Raw genomic sequence first — 8,325 nt, 5'->3', positions numbered from 1 at the left:
TGTCCTCCACTACGACGTGCCTCATAATCAGAAAGTGGTTTTGGCACGTTAAACCCCATAATTTAATTTTTTTAAAGTATATGTCGGGGCTTTGATAAAATTCACGGCGATTGGAACGAAACTGGCACATCTAGATACCAGTTTACCGTCAATCACACGAGAATTGGTTGAATATGTACAAGCACAGTTACTTCGCACACTCCGACCAAAGAAAATATATACTAATACATAATCAAATATGTACTACCTACTAATAGAAACACTAAGCTGCCGTAAATATACTATCTGCGCACTCTCAACGCCGTTTCGAAGCACTAGAGCAGCCTGCGCTTCTTGCTCTAACATTCCACTACTTTCGCCATAAAATGGGCAACATTGCGTCGGTCTTCTTCAGTGGAATCTTGGATGTCTGGCAGTTCCGGGTTCCCAATTGTAATAATCAGCAGCGCATTCCAGTAGTTAGGGAGAAGGCGAGTTCTTTCAGAAAAAAAAAAACTTCGCGCTTCAAAAGCAACTCTTGAATGTGGCCGAGGTGATCGATAACCGCAATAAATGACCGACAACATTTTGCGATTGGGGAAGCATAGCGACGAAGTGGCAACAACCGGAAGTCAACATAGAAATGCATGGACGTCAAATGCTTATTGAGTCTTCGAAAGAATGTTCCACTCCGGGCATAAATTCCTCCCCTGTTCATCGCATTAAGGCAAGCCGACTACTGGACGGAGTTCCCTACAGTTTACTGTCTCTTCCTTTAGCAACAGGCATGCTACGAAGATCGCAGTGTTCTGATAAGGTCGACAAGTCGCTGTCGAAAGTTTCCGAGAATTAGGTGTTTGTACTTGCTCGATGCGTGAGGTTGCCGTTGTTATCGCTGGTTCGCTCGAAGACAATTGCTCGTTAGCTCGCAAGCAATTGTAGACCTTTCTGGTCTACAATTGCTTCCACGGTTCCCTCAATCACAGGGCACAGATCCACCGCTGCCGTTGTAGTTGCATGGATGACATTGTTTAGACGTCGTATTCGGCGTACATTCTTTCGTGCGTAAGCCATAATTTCTTAGCCAACGAGCCTGCTATGAACGACGTCTCTCTCTGCGTACACGTACCTTCCTTCCGGCGATATAAAACAAAATTACTTTTCGTGTGTAAAATAATTGTTAGGAATTAAGGGAGTGCCTTCAGCAAAACAAACATCGGTGTGTAGGGAAATCCTTTGCGGCATTTCAAACAACTGCGTATTCCGAGCAATTGAAAGAGAGTCGAGCTACGGCACCTAGTGATGCATTGGACCACTTTACAGCAGTGATACAGTACATGGCACGAAAAGAAACGCGCACAACCTAAAGACACCCTGCGCTTCTAACTCAACGCCACCTACGGCATCTCGAGCCTTGACTCGCGCGTCGTTGACCGAGAAGCCCATCCCACCTGGGCCCACGGCTTCTCCACAGGAGCGGCTGGAGTGTAATCTTACAGGGGCGCTGCCATTTTTCAAACAACGTTTTGAACTTGCTCTGAATGCGCCGCAAACCCTCGTCAAGGATATACTCCTTCACATCAGCTAGGCGGTCTTGGAATAAGCATTTGTACGCTTGAATGAAACATCCTTCAGTAACTTCTCTTCCGTCGCGATTCAAGTCGCTTCGTTTTGCGCACTAATGAGGCGTGGCTTCAGGGTGCTTGCCCATTAAATAAATATTCGACGCCTCATTGAGTCTTAGAATCGAGATACCGATTTAAAGGCATGTGCAAAGAGGTGTCTCGAAGATATCTTGCCGGCAACAAACAAACAACAACGTGAAGACACGACAGACACTCGCGCGGAAGTGGCAATTCTTCTAGAATTGATGCACTGAAAAAAGCAACGAAAACGTGTAGAGCATATAGAGGAAGAAACTGAAAGAGCTAGAGAGAAAAAAAGTCTTTACCAATTCGCCTATTCTGCGTAGCACCTTTCCACACACTGCCCACGGTTTTTAGAAAAAGTTATTAGGAGGGAATATGCTTGTAAATTGCAATGGAAGATAAAGGGGTGGAGTGCGTTACGTTTAAGAAGAAAATGACTTCAGCCCATAAATGAGAGCGAAACCTTTAAAAATATAGAACGAGATAAGGCCGGCGATCAGCGATCGCCAGGTAATTGAGTACAAGTTACCAAAATAATAAAGGAAATCTGAAGCAAGGTGTCTTAAAAAAGGCGAAAAAATTTTGCAAATCTGACGAGTTGGAATCTATATGCAGTGAAGCTTTATGTGAGCTCATAAGGAGTCCGACACTAGTTTTTGTCTATTGAATGTCCTGACAAAGTGACGATAAAGGCGTTAACCAGGCACAGGCATGATCACCATGGCATCAATCAGGCATCATGATTTAGTGTCATGACGTCTGAAACCCGGTAATAAATCAACCTTGCCTTGCTGATTTATTCAGGCATATTTCGCATGTTTTCCATTATAGCTTTTTGTATACAGCTCTCAATCTTTCTTTTTTATCAAAACTTCTCTATCTAGCTTTTATCGCTACCTATGCCTGTAACGAATGCGGTTGTATTAATTTCTTCCCAGCTGTTTTATCACTAATACTCAAAATCTCTGCTGCATATTTTGATTGCTCACTGGTTGATGCCTTCGCCCACTTTAATCGCAAACGCTTCTTGAAGGTATAGGTTACCTCCGGGTCTCAGCAGGTGATTGCCTTCGCATTCCCACAGAATGTGCCTAGTTGTCTCCGGATTTTTGCTGGACCATACGCATGCTTCTTCTTGTTCCGAATACTTGCTTCGGGATGTTTTTGTCCTTAGGCAACCTGCTCCAACCTCGCATAGCAAGGCACAGCTAATGTTAGCGTACAGAGTTTCCCTTCTAATATCTTTCTTCCAATTCTTCTAAATATGTATGGTCGTTCTGTTTTTATTCCTTGGGTTCAATTCGCTGCCTCCGTTTCTCTTTCTGATGACTCGTGGTTGTCTACTGGCACTTTTACTTACCTTTACTCGGTTGCCAACGCTCCTGACCTCTTCTTCCATTCTGTGTCCACGCTTTTCAGGTACAGATACCTGTGTACTTTAGCCGCCCATGTATTTTGATCAATGTTCCCAGGTCTTTCTTCAGAATTAAACCCGCCGTGGTTGCTCAGTGGCTATGGTGTTGGGCTGCTGAGCACGTGGTCGGGGGATCGAATCCCGGCCACGGCGGCCGCATTTCGATGGGGCGAAATGTGAAAACACCCGTGTGCTTAGATTTAGGTGCACGTTAAAGAACCCCAGGTGGTCTAAATTTCCGGAGTCCTCCATTACGGCGTGCCTCATAATCAGAAAGTGGTTTTGGCACGTAAAACCCCAAATATTATTATTATTCAGAATTAATTTTGCTCTGCCCTTCTCTGACTTCGAAAGAGATCCCAATCCGGTTCACCCTGCATTGCCGCATTTGTGATTTTACCATGGCGCCTCAGAGCCAACCGACCTACCGATCTTTGGCGATATTCCAACCCAGACAAGGTATCTTATTTGATGCTCAAAATGGCGTTCGCGAACGTTAGCAACGGCACCATTACTTATTTCCGGATTCTACGCACCACCTAAAATTTGTTGGAACCCCAAAGTGATCTATGTTTCATCATTACTGTATTGCGCTTACCCTATACTTTCAGATTATTTTAGTGAGTTCTAGAATAAGTATTTCCTTCGTTTATGTATGCGCCGAGGTATTTATATTGCCGCACTGTCGGTTTGACTTATTGTTAAATTGACAACACGTAATTACTCATCCCTTTACTAAAGATCAAAATTTCCGATTTTTTTTTTTGTGCTAAACATAGGACGTAGATTTGTTGCTTCGTTGCCGCACCTACTCGGTAGTATTTAAATATCTTGCATTGTCTGCTAGTAGCACTATGTTGTCCACACACGTCTGTCCGGGGACCTTTTGGTGCCCCATTTCGCCATGTCGCATGTAGGGCAAATCGAACCCTGATTCACAGCTTTCCAGTCGTCTTTATTTGCTCTTAAGATCAAGCGTGATCAATGTTGGGTACAGATTACATCCTTGCCTCAGTCATTGGTGAAATTCGACGGCTTCATTACACTTCCTGCTTTCTCATGTAATTTGCGCTCGGTCGTCTTGGTGTATATTAATCAGCACTCCAGGAAACCATCTATGCTTTTGTGCTGGAGAATATCCCATAAGGATTTCCTGTCTAGGTTGTCGTAGTCTTCTTTAATATCTAAAAGTGCTGTCCATAGAGGCCTATTGGGAGCTACTGAAATATCTGTGCACTGAGTTTGTACAAAGTCATCCTCAAAGCGTCTGCCTGGCCCGAACCCATTTTGTAGTTGCCCCAGTACATCATTTTCTTCCACGTAATTCGACAATTCTAATTTTATGGCTTGCATTGTCATTCTATACGTCACCGATGCTACCGCAACTGATCACCATGAGCACGTCTTATGCTTATTAAATTTGCCTCAGCTAGATTATATATCGTGCTTTCAAGCCATCAACCAAAATTTTCTTCGCTCTAATTACTTGCTCTATAACATTAGTCAGCAGTGTCTTGTTCATTACACCAAGGTTTTTGGCTTACTGTATTGGGATTTCAACGGGCGCTGCAGCTGTGTTATTAAAGAGATTTTCTTCTGCTTTTTTTCCAGCAAAAGCTTGCTATTTAAAGTTTGAATCCTCAGGCTTCTTTATTGTTGCTGGAAATGTTCGAGTGGGAGCTAGGCTTCCTTTCGTGCCAAAGTTATCCCTAATAGCGTCTCTGATATACCGTAGCGCATCGTCTCTTTCGTAGATGCTGCCATCTTCATGCCTCATGTCGTTGTTTGAAAATTTTTAGTTGGAGCTCCGAGTGCTCCCATATGGTTCTAGAGTCGTTCTGGTGCACCATCGTCTCTTTTGCGAATTATATGCACCCAACGTTCACATGTGCTTTTAATTTTTTCTTGCAGGAGTTGATTAGCCACCCTTCTCTTTTCTCCGTATTCTAAGGAGCACTTCTTCGTGTAATCCCAAGTTTTTGGCTTCTGCATTATCCTTTGACTACTGCTTGCGCTCTCATACAACTCCCTATTTTGTTTCCTTGTTCAACCACTTACGTGGTTTCCGCTTTCCAATCCAACTATTGTTCCGTTGTCGCTAAGCCTTACACTAAGGCCTTGTCAATAAAAGACGGCATGTTTTCGCACTACCACGTTACCTAGCTATGCCACTTATTTTCCCTGTTAACTACAATAAGGTTCTGTTCCTCGCACAGATCCAGCACTCGAGAGCCGTTGTAATCTGTATATCCGTCTAAATACTCCATTTTTTCATTCGTGTCTCCTGTTAAAACCACCCGGTCCGAGTTTCCGAGCTCATTAATAACATTTCTAATGCAATCAATCAATTATTTATTTTTATCTCTGCTCTCACTATCTGTCGACAGGTAAGTATCAACAAGCCACATCTTCTTTCCTTCCCACGTGCTGCTAATCCATAAGTGCTGACTCTATTTTTACCATTTGCCACTTTATACCTCGCTTAATACTCATGCCTACGCATCCGCCTTTCCTTGACCTAGTCATTTTCATGCACCCTTTCTGATACAGAATTTCGTAGGTGCGCTTCGGGTAAGTCGTACAGACCTATAGATTCCGCATTCACCTGGATTTCAATATCCAGCTTTTCTCCCAGCTGAGTGGTTATGTAACAAATTATACCGTCTCTATACTCATCCTTTGTTGACCTTTCCTTAACTATTTGTGGTTTAATTCTGCTCCTTACTGGTGTGTGGTTACAGTTAATACTTAATCTTCCTTCCTAATTGCGGGGGGGCGGGGGGGGGCGCTTAATGAAGCTACTGCCACCACCGCGAAGCGACGTCTAACGGGTGTTGCTACACTATCGCTAAAATGTATCCAGTCACGCAAAAGTTCCTTCTCGGCCGGCTCGGTGCACTTCTCGGTAGATGTAAATGGCCGTAAAGTCGATTGCTTTAGCTAGCGTCGAAATTTCGCACTTTACTGCACGCACAGCCCTTTGACTAGCACACCCCTGCCTTTCAACCTCTTGCACCGTGGACACTACGGTTTGTATTTCCTTTGAAACATTCCGGAAATTGGTAACCCCTCTTGCTATTTGCTTTAAGACACCTGTCCCGCGTGCTTGCAGTGCGTCAATCACTTCACCCATTATCACGACTAGATGTATCTGCTACACTGTATTGCACATGTGTTGATTGGCTTTTGTAATCACTTTCGTTATCGGTTTTGCCGGAAGCGCGCTAATCTGGACTCGCTCGCCTACACCGACACTCCCTATCGCCCCCGGTCCTACTTTCCCCATGCTTGAGGCTCATACAAAAACAACTCGATGCCATTCCTCCTTCTCGCTGCCGAAAACTGTACCTGAGGCCACACTGCCATCCCTTCCTGTCCAATCGTCACCCTTCGCTTTGTATTCGTCACGCAAGTGGCAGCCACTTCGTTACCATCACTAACGTGTCTGCCACTGATTTCCAGCGTAGTGGTTTCATCTTCCCTACCTGTTCACGTCTAGGTGCTAGTTCCGTTTGCGATGCTTGCATCAAAGCATTCACCATTGCTTTGCGCAATGGTCGCCTTCAGCTTCCTTTCTACGTTGGTTACCTAACTCCTACCGGCTTCCTCTGCTTCTACTCGTTATTGAGTTCCTTTTCTACATTCGGAACCGGGTTAACTAGCATAAACTTCTCTTGCTCTAGGCGGCCTAGTCGCGAGCTTTGCACAGCCTACAGAAAAACTGCCCTGTTTCCATCGCGTATACATTGAAACCACGTTTCTTCCAATACGTAGGAACGCTCGCACTCCCAACAACGCACTCTTTGCGTTCGCTTACTATCCACAATTCTTTTGTGCTAAGAAGGCGTCGAACAAAAAAAAACTAATAATGGTTATCTTCTTATGTGTAACGAAAAATACCAACGAAATAAGAAGTGCAAAAAATATTACATATTCATTGCTCGTTTCACGTAAGAATTTTAACAACCAAATGAGTGCAAAAACGAAATAAAAGCCTGTCCCTCTTTCTCGCTCCTCCTGCTGTGCTGAGGTGGCGCTCCCAATTGGCACGTCCGTTCCCTTCGGCGCCACTCGAGAGAGTAATGCGCCTCCACAGAGGCGAACGCCATGTTGCGGTGCGGCGAGGAACCCAGCGGCGGTGGTGGCGCGTACGTCGTCTTCTGTTGTTGGTATATTGGTAGCCACGCAGCACCCACGGTCACAGAAACTCGGTGAGGTAGCACATAAAAGCTTTGCCTTTTATGCTTCCTGAACCGAGCAGGCATAGAAGCCTATATTTCTCATTATCAGAACTTCTGCCAAGCCGACCAAAAAGTGACCAATGAGATTAGACATCAGAGCAGCTACCGCGGTGACTTGGTAGTGCTGCCGGGAATATTTACTGTTACTGTATTTCTTGTAATTTAGAAGACACTCACTGACACATCCATCTTATGTCATGCCTGCTCATTCTCTAGCACGAAATGTTGGCGCCTGTTTTCGTTCAACGACCGCTTCAAGCACGGAAAAAAATCTATGCCGTCGGGCGTGCGACATCGAAATAGTCTGGTACGCTACCACCGCGGAAACTACTGGTGGTGCCTCAGAATAAAGCCCGACGATCAGCCGCCGGGCGCAGCAAAGCGTGCCTATATATTTCACGTGTGCACCTAAGTACAAAGATTTGATTGCGTTCACGTGTGTGCAGGTCGTTCGGTTACTGAAACCAGCTAAGTAATACTTACAAATATACAGACGCTGGCTGTACCGGGCGAGCAAGATGTTGGCAACGCCACCAGGACAGTTTTGCAGTCCCGGCATCGACGGCGCTCGCACGGTCCGTGTGTGAGGTTTATAAAGTCATCTCGCATACGATAGATGCGCAGTACGTCTGGCTTCAAAATTTTCTATGCCTAGTTGACGCGCCCTCACTGTCTGCTCTAAGGGCTTTGCGCCCGCGCGGAGTCAGGGCATCGTTCTTCCTCCCGATGCCGTCATGAGCGTTATGCGCACTAACATTAGCCTTCGGGATTTGCGAATGTGTACACACGACGCAACGGTAGATACAAGTGTTTGAGCGGAACGAAAAGCACATTTCAAACTACACTCGCAAATGGTTTTACTTCTGTCTTTCATTGTGCACCACTGAAGTGCGACGCCTGCTACGCCAGTGTCGGCACACCTGTTCGCGCCAACGTGGTAAGAGTGCGTTTTAGTTGACAGGGTGCTGTACCTCCTGCTACGAAGCAGTTGCCTTGTAGGCTGCGTCGTCTGAAAATGTCACCCGAGCAGTCGGTGTTCCGA

The sequence above is a fragment of the Dermacentor variabilis genome, chromosome 7 (genome assembly GCF_050947875.1).
Source record: "Dermacentor variabilis isolate Ectoservices chromosome 7, ASM5094787v1, whole genome shotgun sequence".
Taxonomy (NCBI): Eukaryota; Metazoa; Arthropoda; class Arachnida; order Ixodida; family Ixodidae; genus Dermacentor; species Dermacentor variabilis.
The sequence above is the reverse complement of the archived record's forward strand: the minus strand, read 5'-3'. Positions refer to the sequence as shown.